At 48.4% G+C, this 16,600-nt stretch overlaps 1 protein-coding gene across 1 annotated transcript in view; it reads left to right on the top strand.

Annotated features, from left to right (window-relative positions):
* The first annotated feature begins 2,707 nt into the window (after positions 1-2,707).
* LOC132883384 (fucolectin-like) overlaps positions 2,708-16,600 on the top strand; it is a 50,175-nt gene continuing 36,282 nt past the window's right edge. The window contains exon 1 of the mRNA XM_060916959.1: positions 2,708-2,723. The gene's annotated coding sequence lies outside the window, so the exon portion shown is untranslated. The remainder of the gene's footprint in view (positions 2,724-16,600) is intronic.

Raw genomic sequence — 16,600 nt, 5'->3', positions numbered from 1 at the left:
TCACGAGTGCTTTTGTGAGATATTGTTGTTGTTGGCTCCTTCCTTCGATCTCGAAAGATCATGGTGATCTGCGCCAGGGGTCATCCATCAGTTGTCGAGTTGCAGCGCCTAGTATGACTGTATAGGCTGATGCATGAGCCGCATGGCCAGCTACAATCGCTGCAGGTGAAGTTGCTTGGTCGGGTGTCTGTTGATGCTGTCTGCAGTCTCCACTGTTGTCAGAGCCTGCTCTCCCCCCACTGGGTCTCTCTCCTTTCCTCGGCTTCCCCAATGACAGCCTTGGTGGTGGACCACCAGCCGGCGCAGTCTGAGGCCACTGTCTCCAGGTCTGCGGGGTTGAAGTCGCCTGCCCTCAGGTCACGCTTGCACACATCCTTGTAGCATAGTGTGGGTTGTCCTGTGGGTCTGGAGCCTGTGGCCAGCTCACCATACAGCACATCCTTTGGGATGCAGCCATCATCCATGCGGCTGATGTGGCCTAGCCAGTGCAGGGTGTGGTTGCCAATGGTGATGTGGGGAGTTCTGCTGATGTCCTGGCCCATGATGTTGGTCTTCTTCAGGCTTATAGTGAGCCTGAACTCATTGCAGGCATCTGCGAAGTGGGTGACGAGTCGCTGTAGCGCTTCCTCGGTGTGGGCAGTGAGGGCGGCATCATCTGCAAAGAGCATCTCTCTGATGAGGACCTTCCGCACCTTCGTCTTTACTCGGAGGTGTGCCAGGTTGAAGAGGCCCCCGTCACTCCTGGTGTGAAGGAAGATGCCGTCTTTGGACTGTCAGAAGGCATGGTGCAACAGTAGGGAGAAGAACATGCCGAAGAGAGTTGGAGCTAGGACGCACCCCTGCTTGACACCACTCTTGATTGGGAAGGGGTCTAAGGATGATCCTTCATACTGAACAGTGCCGCTCATGTTGTCATGGAAGGACATGATCATCCTCAGGAGCTTGGGGGGACATCCAATCTGGTGTAGGAGGGTAAAGAGTCCTTCTCTGCTGACCAAGTTGAACGCCTTGGTCAGGTCGATGAAGGCGATGAGCAAGGGTCGTCTCTGCTCATGGCACTTCTCCTCTAGCTGTCTCAGGGAGAAAACCATGTCGATGGTCGATCTGGCTGTTCTAAAGCCGCACTGTGCCGCTGGGTACACCTGCTCAGCGAGGAGTTGCAGTCTGTTGAGGACAACATGGGCGAAGGCTTTGCTGAGGCGTGAGATACCACGATAGTAGTTGCAATCATTGTGGTCCCCTTTGTTCTTGTACAGCATGATGATCTTGGCATCATGCATGTCCTGGGGTACTGTACCTTCCTCCCAGCACTGTAGCAGAAGCTCGTGTAGGTGACCCAAGATGGAGCTTTCCTTGCCAGCTTTGATGACTTCAGGCGGGATGCCATCGCTACCTGGAGCTTTACCACAGGCTAGCAAGTCGATGGCCTTGCTGAGCTCCTCAATGGTGGGTGGGGTGTCCAGCTCCTCCATGATGGACAGTGGGGTGGTCTCTTCAATGGCCGTGCATGTGACGGTGTTCTCCCTGGAGTAGAGCTCCTGGTAATGCTGCACCCACCTCTCCATCTGTTTGCTGCGGTCAGTAATGACTTGCCCAGAGGCAGATTTGAGGGGAGCAGTCTTGATGATGCTTGGACCGAAAGCTTTCTTCATGCCATCGTACATGGCTCGGACATTGCCAAGGCCTGCTGATACCTGGATGTCCTGGCACAACTTCAGCCAGTACTGGTTGGCGCATCTCCTGGTGGTCCGCTGGGTGTTGCTTTGGGCTGTGCGTAAAGCAGCAAGTGTCTTCGCTGAGGGCTCCCTATTGTAAGCGAGGAGAGCGGCTCACTTGGTGGCAATGGCAGACTCCATCTCGACAATCCTTGCCTCGAACCAGCCCTCATTCTTCCTCTCTCTCTTCCTGAAGGTGTCCGTGGCAGACCAGTACACAGCGTCGCAGATGTAGTTCCACCGCGATGTGGCACTGTCGGTGGGGCAGTCCTCAAGGGCACTGTCGGCAACTCTGGTGAAGCGCTCACGCAGTTCAGGCATTGACATCCTAGCTGTATTGATACGGGGACAACCCTTCTGCTTGGAGCAGTGGATTTGTCTGGGGCGAAGACGTACCTTGCTGACAACCAGGGAGTGGTCGGTGTCACAGTCGGCACTGTGGTAGCTGCATGTGATGAGCACCTGGTTCAGTAGGGATCTTCTGGTGATGACGAAGTCCAACTGGTGCCAGTGACATGACCTGGGGTGCCTCCAGGACACCCTGTGGTGAGGTTTGGTGGAGAAGAAGGTGTTGGTGAGACAGAGGTCATGGTAGGAGCAGAGCTCAAGCAGTCGCTGGCCGTTCTCGTTGAGCTTGCCGATGCCAATTTTGTGGGATAAGAGCTGCGTTATTTCCACATTGGGTGTAGTCACATGCAATCCCTTTATTTTAGGTTATTCTTCCATTTGCTATCTAAACAATGCAGTTATAGCGAGGAAACATGAAGAGATGACGGTTAAGATTTTTATTTCATTGAATCAAATTATCATAAATTTCTTCCATGATATATTGTTACATGCCTAAAAATTACAATATATTGTATGGATTTTTAAAAATATCAGTCACATATGCTTCCTATTATGTATTTCCCTAAGCAGGCACATAATCAAATGTGTAATTTTAGATCATTTATTTTTACACAGGGATGTGCATTTTCTCATTGCATTGGATACCGACCCATCAGCAAGGTAAGGAATATATAACAACATTGAAAATCTAGGATTTTTGTTTTTCTCATTTATTGTATAAATTGTTTATTATATAAATTGGAAACAGGGCGGCACGGTGGTGTAGTGGTTAGCGCTGTCGCCTCACAGCAAGAAGGTCCTGGGTTCGAGCCCCGGGGCCGGCGAGGGCCTTTCTGTGTGGAGTTTGCATGTTCTCCCCGTGTCCGCGTGGGTTTCCTCTGGGTGCTCCGGTTTCCCCCACAGTCCAAAGACATGCAGGTTAGGTTGACTGGTGACTCTAGATTGACCGTGGGTGTGAATGTGAGTGTGAATGGTTGTTTGTGTCTATGTGTCAGCCCTGTGATGACCTGGCGACTTGTCCAGGGTGTACCCCGCCTTTCGCCCGTAGTCAGCTGGGATAGGCTCCAGCTTGCCTGCGACCCTGTAGAAGGATAAAGCGGCTAGAGATAATGAGATGAGATGAGATAAATTGGAAACAAACAGAAGGTTTTACAATTTTGAATTATTTAAAACAAAGATAGTATAAACATTAAAAAAATATTTTGAATATTTATTGTTCAGGCGGCATGGTGGTGTAGTGGTTAGCGCTGTCGCCTCACAGCAAGAAGGTCCGGGTTCGAGCCCCGTGGCCGGCGAGGGCCTTTCTGTGTGGAGTTTGCATGTTCTCCCTGTGTCCGTGTGGGTTTCCTCCGGGTGCTCTGGTTTCCCCCACAGTCCAAAGACATGCAGGTTAGGTTAACTGGTGACTCTAAATTGACCGTAGGTGTGAATGTGAGTGTGAATGGTTGTCTGTGTCTATGTATCAGCCCTGTGATGACCTGGCGACTTGTCCAGGGTGTACCCTGCCTTTCGCCCATAGTCAGCTGGGATAGGCTCCAGCTTGCCTGCGACCCTGTAGAACAGGATAAAGCAGCTAGAGATAATGAGATGAGATGAGATTTGAGAAATGTTGTTTTTAAACATTTGAATGATTTTCACATGAATTTCTTGACAAACTGGAGATCCTTGGCCCATCTTTGCTCCTCAAAGACCAGGCCTTTCCAAGATACTTATATTGTATCAAATCATGATTACAATCACTTGCTGACATCATCTGTTTCAAATCACATCATTAGTTAATAGTTTTAGCTCATTACTAGCCATATTCTTTGCAATTAAATACAAATCAAAGTAAATTTAGAAATCAATGCTTGTTTGTTTGTTTGTTTGTTTGTTTGTTTGTTTGTTTGTTTGTTTGCTAACTTGCATTCAACCATAGTGCCACAACTTTTTCTAATGTGGGCTTCTGTATACTAGTTTATTTCAAATAGAATATTGTGAAAGTCTTTTTTGTTTTACTTTTGATGATTATGGCTCATGAAAATCAGAAATCCAGTATCTCAAATTATTTCAATATTTTCTAAGCTCAATTAGAAAAAGATTTACAGTCCAGAAATGTTCAACTTCTGAAAAGTATGTTCATTTATGCAGTCAATACTTTGTTGGGACTCCTTTCCCATGAATTACTGCATCACTGTGGCACAGCATGGAGGGGATCAGCCTGTGACACTGCTGAGGTGCTATTGAAGCCCAGGTTGCTTTGATAGCGGCCTTCAGCTCATCAGTATTTTTGGGTTGTGTGTTTCTCATCTTCCTCTTGACAATATGGGGTTCAGGTCAGGTGAGTTGGCTGGCCAATCAAGCACTGTAATATTATGGTCAGCAAACCATTTGGTAATAGTTTTGGCCCGAACCGTGCGCATGCCGATCGGACTCTTGCACACACGCAGTTAACCATGCACACCGCACAAGATGAAGGCGCAATCAGTCTGCCTATATAAAGACTTTGTTGTGTAATGGAAACTTCTAATAAACACTTCAGAACGCTTAGCAGTTGTCTTTTTGGTTATTTATTATAGTAGATCATATAAACCAGATATATATAAAATAAGAAAGGGAAAAAGGAGAAGAAGAAGAAGACGACACCACCTCCGGTGATGTCGAGAGTGCACTCTGAGTTGTGTCTGAGAAATGTTATCTATTATACTCTGAAGACATTCGCTTACTGCTCACATCTGTACGTGATTGGCTCAAGATTTTCTATGAAGCTTTGTTAAAGCGTGCACCTGTAATGCTCTGATATGTGCAGGCGAATGCGTAGTTAGGGAGAACTCAGGCACCCTGCTTATCACCACCAAGGCCACAGAAAGGCGGTTACAGCATTGGAAAAACAACTTTCTCAGTACACTAGGCCACTTGAGCTCAACACACAGAAACACAGAGAATAGGAATGTTCATTCACTAAATTTCCCTCACATTTCCCCCCTTTTTATCCTACAGGATAATAATTGCTAAAAGAAAGAAATGTACACAATTTCAGTGGTAAGAGTTCTCAGAGAGATTCGACTTAACACGTCATTGAGTGTACAGGGATAATGCTAAGGCTGTTTTGTAAGACATAGACATGGGAGTGTTTTAAGTTAGGGCTAATTTCATGTCCGCTGTGCTGATGTCATCAAACGGTAGGTTATAGTCTTCGCGTGGGTTTGGAGGCCAGTCAGGCAAGTCGTCTGGGTCTATTTTCACCATCTGGTAACCAATATTTGTCAGCTGCCTCTGAAACACAGACATACAACATTGACAGAAAACAGGGAGCAAACATAGCATCACAATCACTAAGCCCAGGGCCGGTATGGTGGATAGAATCAGAGTCTTCCATCCACTAAACCAACGCCAACAGCTGTCTTCAACTCCTCCATGTTCATCTGCTCGTAATTGTTCAGCAACCTTGTGCATCTTATTCAGTGCCTTAGTGATGTTACCATGATTCCCGTCATTTTCAGGAATGTACGTACAACAATGTTCTCCTATCATGACACACACTCCTTTGCCAAAAGGATGTCAAGGGCCATGCAATTCTGTGTTGTCATTAATCTGAGTGTGGTCAATTCAGTTCTCACGCCCTCCATAGCCTCTATGGTTGAATTCACAAACTGTGCCAGTCTATAAGTTTGGTGCTGGTAATGGCAACAGGCAGCAGCAGCGGTGTGTGAGCGTTGTGAGCGTATGCGTATGAGTGTGAATGTTAGTGCGCGTTTTGTAAGCTCTAACCTCCTTGTTTTTGTCTTTATCGTCTTTACTAACAAGTTCAGACTATTGTTACTATTTACTGCAACAATTACAATGACTTACCGCAGTATGTTGGGCCTTCTATTTCTCATCACTTTCTTCTGTCACCTACTGAGTGGATTATGTGACCACAGAGGGCTTCTCCAATACGGCCGCGATTTCCTGGTGCTTCTGTGGGACAACAACGCTGGCAGTGTGGATCCCTCATCCACCTTCCCCGCGGAGATCATCCGTCCAGTGTACACAAGCGGTAACCAGGGCTGGGGTCCCAGGCCATTGAGGAAGAGGGGGAGACAGGGTGGTGTGCGCCAGAGACTGAAGAGGCAAGGCCACCACCGGATTCCTCTGCCCACTGTCATCTTAGCCAACGTCCAGTCACTTCGCAACAAGATCGACGAGCTCCAGGCAAACATTAAGTTTTCACCTGAGTATAAGAACGCTTGTCTCCTTGCCTTGACTGAGACTTGGCTCAAAGATCATGACCCCCAGTCCGATCTGGAGATCGACGGCTTTGGGGAGCCTGTTCGCTTGGACAGAGATCCCTCAGTGACAGGTAAATCACTGAGGGGAGGCTTATGTCTCTATGTTAATAAGAACTGGTGCAGCACGGTGATACCAGAGAGTCACTATGTACCCCCAACATTGAACTGTTGTCTGTGTCCTGTAAGGGAAATTTCTAATAAACACTTCAGAATGCTTAGCAGTTGTCTTTTCAGTTATTTATTATGGTAAATCTCATAAAAGAAATATAAGATAGGAAAGGAAGAAAATTAAAACAGAACATCACCTCTAGTGATGTGAGAGTACGCGCGTGCTCTGAGTTGTGTTTTAGTGGCTGTTATCTATATACTCTAAAGGCATCTGCCCGTGTCTTCACGTGATTGGCTCAAGATTTTCTATGAAGCTTTGCTAATGAGTGCATCTGGCATGCTTTGGTACGTGCAGGCAGATGCAAGCAGGGAGAACTCAAGCTTCCTGCTTATCACCACCAAGGTCAGGAAAGGTGGTTACGTCATGAGAAGATGCGTAGTTAGGATGAACTCAAGCACCCTGCTCATTACCACCAAGGCCACAGAAAGGCAATTACAGCATGTGGAAAACATCTCTTCTCAGTACACTATTGCCGCTTTTCCACTACAAACGCGGCTGAGCCATGCCGTGCTGAGTCGAGCTGAGCGGGGCTATTGAAGTTGCATTTCGACTACAACCGCGCTGAACCGTGCTGGCTGGAAGTGGGTGGACACATTGGGTGGAGTTAGCGAAAGTGGGTGGACGTCACGTGATGTCGTTAAGCAGCGCAAACAGTGACATCAGTGACAGTGGCGGAACAAGTCAGAGCCAGGCCGGGGGCGGGGCAAATGACCGGGCATTTTATTAAAGCTTATCATAACATCATTTTAGGCTACAAAATGTCCGCAACTGCGGTGTTTACCAATTTCAACACTACCGGGTGCAACTATGTTATTTAGTACATCAAGTCCTTCAAACGAACATGTAACTCAGAAACAAAAAACATTAGGATACTGTACATGGCTCATAATAAAACATCAATAGCCTATACTGCGCACATTATTTGAAGGGCATACGAATGAGCGCTCAGAGGTTGCAACGGTGACAGGAAGAGTCAGAAATAAAAGGAGGGCGGTGCAAACCTCACTGAATGCACTGTGTTTACCAATTTCAACACTCCGGGGTGCAACTATGTTATTTTGTACATTAAGTCCTTCAAACGAACATGTAACTCAAACAAAAAAACATTAGGCGACATACTGTACATGGCTCATAATAAAACATCAATAGCCTACTGCGCGCATTATTTGAAGGGCATACGACGAGCCTTGCGCTCCGCGAACTCGTCCACGATGCTCTGTATGTCACTGATTCAGTGATCTTTTCAGCGGTAGTCTCACGACCCGGATAGTAAACAATAAACATGGAGGACATGGAGTTGTTAGTGTTGCTGGTCTTGGTGCTGTGGCTTGTTGTCACCGACAACGCCAACAGATACTGGCAAGAGCGTATAGATGAGGCGAGGCGCATAAGGCTTCAGAAATTCTCGTAATTCATAATTCTTCTTCTTCCGGGTTTGCGGTGTTTACAGATCCCAGCGTGCTCGCGGGGCGTGTGTGGGCATGTGAGGACACTCCTCCTCACCAATCAGTGCACAGGGGAGTGTCTGCTCACGCCCCCAGCCTCACTCGGCACGGTTTGGCTCGCTTCAGCCCCACTCCAAAACGGTGCGAGTTTTAGGGGCTAAGCAGGGCTGGAACGAGCTGAGTCGTGCTGTTTTTTGGTAGTCGAAACGCGAGCCGTGTCGGGCTGAAGTGAGCTGAAGCGAGCTGAAGTGAGCTGAAAAAGGGTAGTGGAAAAGGGCCATAAGTCACTTGAGCTCAAAATACAGAAACACAGAGAATAATAATGTTCATCCATTAAATTTCCCTCTCATTTCCCCCCTTTTTATCCTACAGGATAATAATTGCTAAAAGAAAAGAACTGTACACAGTTTCAGTGATAAGAGTTCTCAGAGAGATTCGACTTAACATGTCATTGAGTGTACAGGGATAATGCTAAGGCTATTTTTATAAGACATAGACATCTTAAGTAAATGCTAGCAAGCCGTATACATAGATCAGGAATAATAGAACAGGAAACAATCATAATGAAAGTGTTATAAGTAAGGACTAGTTTCATGTCAACTGTGCTGATGTCATCGAACGGTGGGTTATAGTCTTTGTGTAGGTTTGGAGGCCAGTCAGGCAAGTTGTCTGGGTCTATTTTCACCATCTGGTAACCAATATTTGTCAGCTGCCTCTGAAACACAGACATACAACATTGACAGAAAACAGGGAGCAAACATAGCATCACAATCACTAAACCTAGGACCAGTATGGTGGATAGAATCAGAGTCTTCAATCCACTAAACCAACTGTCTTCGACTCTGTGTCAGCCTGGGTTCCCTGTATCGACCACCACATGAATCCTCCCATGAGCCCCAGCAGGATGCTCAGGCCCATGACTGAACCTAGCTTATAATGATTTACCCCCTTCATTTTATGTTAACTATGTCTCCGAGTTAACCCTTGCCCTTCTTGACATTTGTTGGTGCTCAGAGGGCGGGCACACCCTATCAGCCCTCGTCCCACCTCACCGGGACTTGAAGGAAACTCGAAACCCTAAGACTTATCTATTGGCTAGACACTGAAATACTCTTCGCTACTGAGGGTGCATGCGTGATTGATGTGATACTCGCACTGTTCCATGTAGTGATGCCTTTCTTCCTCACGAGCTTTAGTCAGTGTCTGGTCACTTAGGCCTTCCTATTCCTCCTGCTCAGCCGGTTCAGGAACCCTCCTGCAGTAGCTAGCGTGGATCCACGTCACTCTGCCTGTGACCTTCACTGCCATTGGGGTCGTGAGCAGGACCTGGAATGGGCCATTCCACCGTGGCTTGTTCCACTTGGTTCGTCGGAAGTCCTTCACCATGATCCAATCCCCTGGTTGTAGATCCCTCAGTGGGTTTGGGAAGTGCTTCTTTTACCTGTTTGTGGATAGATTTCAAAGCAGAGGACAACGTTGCACAGTAATTGAACATTGCATCATCACACAGTCTGGTGTCCAGCAGTGTTCCTTGGGCTGGCCCTATCCCCGTGTTGGGTACTCGTCCAAACAGAATTTCAAATGGGCTTAACCCATTGTAGCAGTTCGGATGGGTGGGTAGCGCACAGAAGGACGGCAGGCCAGAACTGAGTTCACAAAACCCGTTTATTATAGCTTTTCAGCTTGCTTTTCAGCTTTCTTTCACTCACACTTTCACTCACTCACTCACTCACTCACACACATCTGTTGTGGTCAGGTTGGGGAGAGAGCCCTCTCTGCTCTCGCTCTCTTCCTTAAATAGGGCGCGGTCACTGGGGAAGACACACAAACACATTAATCAACCTCAGGTGCAGTGATTCTGCCACTTACCTTCCCCGACTCCACCCTCCAGTCACAGACCGATGCTTGGCCACGCCCCCACTGCCACATACCCCCACCGCCCGACTCAGGCCGGGCGGCCGTCCGGCCTGCAGCCGACCCCCCCCCCCCACCCCCCTTGATGAGAGAGGAAGTCCGCCACGGCCATCTGTGCCCCCGGCCTGTGGATCACCTTGAAGTTGAAGGGTTGGAGTGCCAGATACCAATGGGTGATCCGCACATTGGCATCCTTCATGCGGTGGAGCCATTGGAGGGGCGCGTGGTCCAAACAGAGGGTGAAAGGGCATCCCAGCAGGTAGTAACGGAGGGCGAGGACCACCCACTTGATCGCTAGGCACTCCTTTTCAATGGTGCTGTAGCGCCCCTCACGCACTGACAGCTTCCTATTGATATACAACACTGGGCGGTCCTCCACCTCCTGGAACAAAACAGCCCCCAGCCCTCTGTCCGATGCATCTGTCTGTAACATAAAGGGGAGAGAAAAGTCAGGGGAGTGTAAAAGTGGCCCCCCACACAGTGCAGCCTTTACCTCTGAAAAAGCCCGCTGGCATTGCTCTGTCCACTGGACCGGATCTGGTGCCCCCTTTTTAGTCAGATCAGTCAGCGGGCTGGTGACATCCGAATAGTTAGGTATAAACCTATGATAATAGCCAGCCAGCCCCAGGAACTGTCTCAGCCCCTTTTTGGTCTTGGGCCTCAGGCAGGCCGCAATTGCTGCTGTCTTGTTAATTTGGGGACGCACCTGCCCATTGCCCAAGTGGAAGCCCAGATACCATACTTCCACCCGCCCAATCGCACACTTCTTCAGGTTGGTTGTGAGACCCGCTTGCCTCAGCGACCCAAGGAAGGCCCTCAGATGTTGGAGGTGCCTCGGCCAGTCATTATTATAGATAATGATATTGTCGAGATAGGCGGCCGCATAGGTGGCATGGGGGCGGAGGACCCTATCCATCAGCCGCTGAAACGTAGCGGGCACCCCAAACAGCCCAAAAGGAAGTGTGACAAACTGGTGTAAGCCGAACGGTGTGGAAAAGGCCGTTTTTTCTCGGGATAGTGGAGTCAAGGGGATCTGCCAATAACCCTTTGTTAAATCCAGTGTCGAGTAAAAGCGAGCTGTGCCTAGTCGATCGAGCAACTCATCAATACGAAGCATTGGGTACGCGTCGAATTTAGACACCGCGTTGACTTTCCTATAGTCTACACAGAACCGGACCGACCCGTCGGCCTTGGGTACCAAGACCACCGTGCTGCTCCAGTCACTGTGGGACTCCTCGACGATGCCCATTTCGAGCATGGCCTCGAGTTCTTCCCGAACCACTTTTTTCTTGTGTTCGGGTAGCCTGTAAGGGCAGCTATGCACTACCACCCCTGGGGGCGTCTCAGTGTGGTGCTCTATGAGGTTGGTGTGGCCGGGCAGGGGCGAGAATACGTCCGAAAACTCAGTCTGCAACTGGGCAACCTCCGTGAGGTAGGTCGGGGAGAGGTGGTCTCCACAGGGGACCGGAGAGGTATGTGATGCCAATGTTCCCTTTTGAACCTCCGGCCCCAGCTCCGCCTTCTCCGGAACCACCGACACCAATGCCACGGGGACCTCCTCATTCCAGAGTTTGAGCAGATTGAGGTGGTAAACCTGTAGCGCCCCACCCTGTCCATTCGCCTCACCTCAAAGTCCATGTCCCCGACTCGCCATGGCGACTAATTTGGAGCTCGATGTGGGCAACAGTACGAGTACTTTATCTCCCGGTGCGAACTCCCTGAGGCGGGTACCCTTGTCGTACAGGCAGGTTTGTCGTTCTTGGGCCTGCCGCAAATTCTCCTGGGTTAGGTGGGTGAGTGTGTGGAGTTTTGTGCGCAGGTCAATAACGTATTGGATTTCATTTTTACTTGGTGAAGGTCCCTCCTCCCGATTTTCCCGCAGCACATCTAGAATACCGTGCGGCTTATGCCCATATAACAATTCAAATGGGGAGAACCCCGTGGAGGCTTCCCCGGGGGAGCTGGGATCTGTAAACACCGTGGGGAAGACACACAAACACATTAATCAACCTCAGGTGCAGTGATTCTGCCACTTACCTTCCCCGACTCCGCCCTCCAGTCACAGACCAATGCTTGGCCATGCCCCCGCTGTCACACCCATGTTTAGGCCTAGTTTGCATCCTCATTTGTGTGAGCACTACAGGGAGGACCTTTGTCCATCCTGACCCTGTTTCTGCACAAGCTTTGGTTAGTTTATTTTTTAATGGACCCATTTTCCCTCTCTAAGTGTCAGTTCAATGAAGTCCATTTGGAGATGATCAAATGGTTTGTCTGGTATTGGGTGTGCTGCTTGAGTTAGTTTGATACCTTGACCTGCATTATGTTGTGCACATATCAAGCATTGCTTGCAAAATGTCACAGCATAATTTGAAAACCCCTTTGTGAACCATCTCTTTGTTACTTCTGCGACTATCCCCCCTTTTGACACATGGGTGAGTCAATATTTTTACGGACAGTAGGTACGCATTTGGCATTGTGCACGATTTTGGCACCATGTGGAAACACAAATTTTCTCACTTGCACAGGATCTCCCATTGCACATCATAAACTGGTCTCTGAGTTGTTGGATGCTATTCTACTCCCTAGAGCCATTGCTGTGTGTAAGTGTGCTGCCCATACTAACAATACTGATCTTGTGTCTCAAGGGAATGCCGGGGCGGATGCGGCAGCTAAGTGTGCAGCCTCAGCTTCCAGTTGCACTTACATCCGACTCCAACCTCTCCCTGGCAGGATACTTCACCAAGCTATGGATGTAGCAGAAGTGTTCCAGTATGCCATTCCATGCCACTTCCTGATTTTTATACCTCAGCCCCTAGCCTTATTTTTCTGGCAGCATACTGGAGTAGATACCCCAACACCCTATGATGGAGAATATCACTCTTGTCGATTCACCATGCAGTGTGCCTTCCTATATGCGGATCTTGAAGAGCCTAAGCCTCCAGAATCTGTCTGGGTAAGCTGCATGATCTCCTGGCTAACTGGATGAGCGTGCCAATGGGCCGAGTACCTCATAAGAGTAGAGCACCCATGCCTTTGTAGCTCACAGGCTTTTCAAGTCATGCTCTGGTATATCAGTGAGGCACTAGAGTTGGAGGACTCCCATGAAAATTTTTTGGGGGGTGACTGCCACGTCTGAGGCTGACACAGCAGCAGACAAGGAGGCGGTTGCTCCAGATTTTCTCCCAATGGCCAACGCAGCGACAGCAGAGGAGGCAGTTGCTCCTGAGCTCCTCCTAGAGGCTGTCGCTCCTGAGACAATCCCACAGGCCATTCCACAGTCAATCCCTGAGCCAGCACCTGAACTAGACCAGAACCAGAACCTGAGCCAGAGCTAGAACCCGTACAAGAGCCATTGCCTGCATCAGAGCCAGCACCTGAACCAGAGCCAGAGGTTAAGCCAGTGCAAGAGCCAGAGCCTGCATCAGAGCCAGTGTCTGAACCAGAACCAGAGCCAAAGCTATTGCAAGAGCCAGAGCCTGTGTCAGAGCCAGTGCCTGAACCAGAACCAGAGCTAATGCAAGAGCCAGAGGCTGTGTCAGAGCCAGCACCTGAACCACTTTTCAATACTATTTCTATGCATTCTGTAAACAATACATCTGGTACAAAAATCCCGTGGTGCCCCACACACACACACATGCATGCACACAATTTTTTTTTCATCTCCTGTCATGGAAAAATGACAAACACCAACACCAGTCTCGTCTTTTTTGCAAGAGAAAGAAGGTTTATTGCAGAAACGGACAAGTGATGAGAGTTCAGCACACCCCTCATACCGTCCCTTTGTTCTCAAATCTATATATACTCTTTACTAGATAAAAAGGAGACATTACATCTATTGCATTACATTATTGCAATTACATGCCCTGATCATGTGCTGGGAGTGTGATCAGCTCTAAAGCTGATTGGATCGTCTCTAATCGCTGGCTTGTATGCACATCTGCTATGCATTTCTGCTATGTACGTAATGAGCATGATAAGATGAACATGTTTCGGTGCAAAATGTTCTGAGTCGTTAGTCCTTGAAGAGGCAACACTCAAAGAAAAGGAAAATTACAAAACAGTATGACACTAAAATTTTCTCTACAATTCCCCTTTTTATCATGTAAATGATAACATTTAAATCTATAATCCTGTCATACAGAGTTCACCTACTGGTTACTGTCCAGTCTGTGGCAATAGTCATTCAATGAACTACATGGTATTGGGTGTTTTCTATCGGAGTCTCTATGCCCAAGGTTCAAGTTCAAGTGTACTTTATTGTCAAAAATCTATGTAACAGGGTTAGCACAGAAGTTTGAAATTGCGTTTGACCAGTCTCCAATGTGCAAGTTTAACTAAGCATACATATACTATTGATAAAAATCACCCACACACACACACACACACACACACACACACACTGCAGTAAAACACACACACACACACACACACACACACACACTGCAGTGAAAACACACACACACACACACACACACACACACACTGTGCAATAATAAGACATACTGATGGACAATAAATACACACACGCACACACACACACACACACACACACACACACCAGCAGCAGCAGAGAGTACAATCAGTCGTCGTATAGGTAGAGTCCTGCAGTATAGATGCAGTATATAAGGTGCGAAGGGTAAGGTGCAAGGGCATGGCGAATAAATGTTCATGGAATGTTCTTGGTATCTTTGGAATGTTCATGTAGTTTTCCTTAATGAGTTGAGGAGTCTGACAGCTTGTGGAAAGAAGCTGTTTCCCAGTCTGCTTGTGCGGCACCGCACGCTGCGGTAGCGCTTCCCTGACTGCAGTAAGGAGAACAGTTTATGTGCTGGGTGAGTGGGGTCTTTGATAATGTTCATCGCTCTCTTGGAACAGTGTGAAGTGTACAAATCCTGAATGGCTGGTAAGGGTGACCTGATAATCTTTTCTGCTGTCCTCACCACCCTCTGCAGCGCCTTCTTGTCTGCAGCTAGACAGCTGCCGTGCCAGACAGAGACGCTGCTGGTCAGGATGCTCTCAATGGCACCCCTGTAGAATGTGGTGAGTGCAGATATGGGGAAGTCGGCTCTTCTCATCCTCCGCAGGAAGTGGAGTTGTGTCTGCGCCTTCTTGACCAGGGCGGTGGTGTTGGTAGTCCATGAGAGGTCATCTGTGATGTGCACTCCCAGGAACTTTGTGCTTTTCACAGACTCCACTACACTGCCATTGATGATCAGTGGGATGTGTGTTGGTTGTTTTTTTCTGAAGTCCACAATAATTTATTTTGTTTTGTTGACGTTGAGACGCAGATTGTTCCTCTCACACCAGTTGATGAGTAGCTGTACCTCCTCTCTGTATGTTGAGTCATCGTTGTCTTTGATGAGGCCCACCACTGTTGTGTCATCTGCAAATTTGATGATGTGATTTGTTTCAAATCTGGCACAGCAGTCGTGGGTCATCAGCGTGAACAGCAGGGGGGACAGCACACATCCTTGCGGCACCCCAGTGTTTATGATGGTGGTCGCTGAGGAGTTGTTTCCGACTCTGACTGTCTGCAGTCTGTTTGTTAGAAAGTCCAGCAGCCAGTTGCACAGTGAAGTGCTGATGCCTATTTCACTCAGCTTGTTTACCAGATGTTGGGGGATGACAGTGTTGAACGCAGAGCTGAAATCAATGAACAGCATCCGCGCGTGACTGTTTTTGTTCTCCAGATGAGCCAGGCAGAGGTGGAGTGCTATTGCTATGGCGTCATCAGTGGAGCGCTTGGGGCGGTAGGCAAATTGGTATGGATCCAGAGTAGTGGGGAGGGTGGATGTTAAGTGGGCTTTAACCAGTCTCTCAAAGCACTTCATCGTGATGGGAGTGAGTGCTATGGGTCTATAGTCGTTCAGTGATGATGCTGGTGACTTCTTGGGTAGTGGTACAATAGTGGTAGCTTTAAAACTTGCTAGTATGATGGCTTGATTCAGAGAGATGTTGTAGATATCTGTGAGGACTTCCGTGAGTGAGTTCGCACAGTCTCTGAGCAAGCGCCCGGGTATGTTGTCTGGGCCTGCAGCTTTCCTGGGGTTCACCTTGAGTAGGGTCCTCCTCACGTCTGCTGAGTCCAGTTGAAGTGTTGTGCTGTCTGGGTTGATGGGGGTTTTTGTAGGTGTTGTAGTGTTATTTTCTTCAAACCGGCTGAAGAAAGTGTTCAGTGAATTGAGGAAGTCTGTGTTGTCCTCACACGGTGGGGGGGATGGTTTGTAGTCTGTGACTGACTGGATGCCTTGCCACAGGCATCTTGGGTCCTTCGTATCAGTGAAGTGCGAATTGATTTTTTTGTCCATATGCACGCTTGGCTGCTCTCACACCGCGGTGCAAGTTGGCCCTGGCAGACTTTAGGGCCTCCTTGTCCCCAGACTTGAAAGCAACGTTGCGTGCCCTTAGGAGCTCACGTACCTCCCTGGTGAACCAGGGTTTTTCGTTTGCTCTCACTGTAATGTCCTTGGTGACGGTTACATTTTCCATGCATTTTGTTATGTATCCAGTTACAGAGTCTGTGTATTCGGTGAGGTTGACGTCCTGGTTGGTGGTGGCCGCCTCCCTAAAAACAGACCAGTCTGTGCATTCAAAACAGTCCTGTAGAGCTGCTATAGAGCCCTCTGGCCAGGCCCTGATCTGTTTCACAGTTGGCTTGCTTCTCGTCAACAGAGGTCTGTAGGCTGGGATTAGCATAACAGAGAGATGGTCTGATGAACCCAGTTGGGGGTGGGGAACAGCTCTGAAGGCATGTCTGAT

Source organism: Neoarius graeffei, chromosome 3, assembly GCF_027579695.1.
Source record: "Neoarius graeffei isolate fNeoGra1 chromosome 3, fNeoGra1.pri, whole genome shotgun sequence".
Taxonomy (NCBI): domain Eukaryota; kingdom Metazoa; phylum Chordata; class Actinopteri; order Siluriformes; family Ariidae; genus Neoarius; species Neoarius graeffei.
The sequence above is the reverse complement of the archived record's forward strand: the minus strand, read 5'-3'. Positions and strand labels throughout refer to the sequence as shown.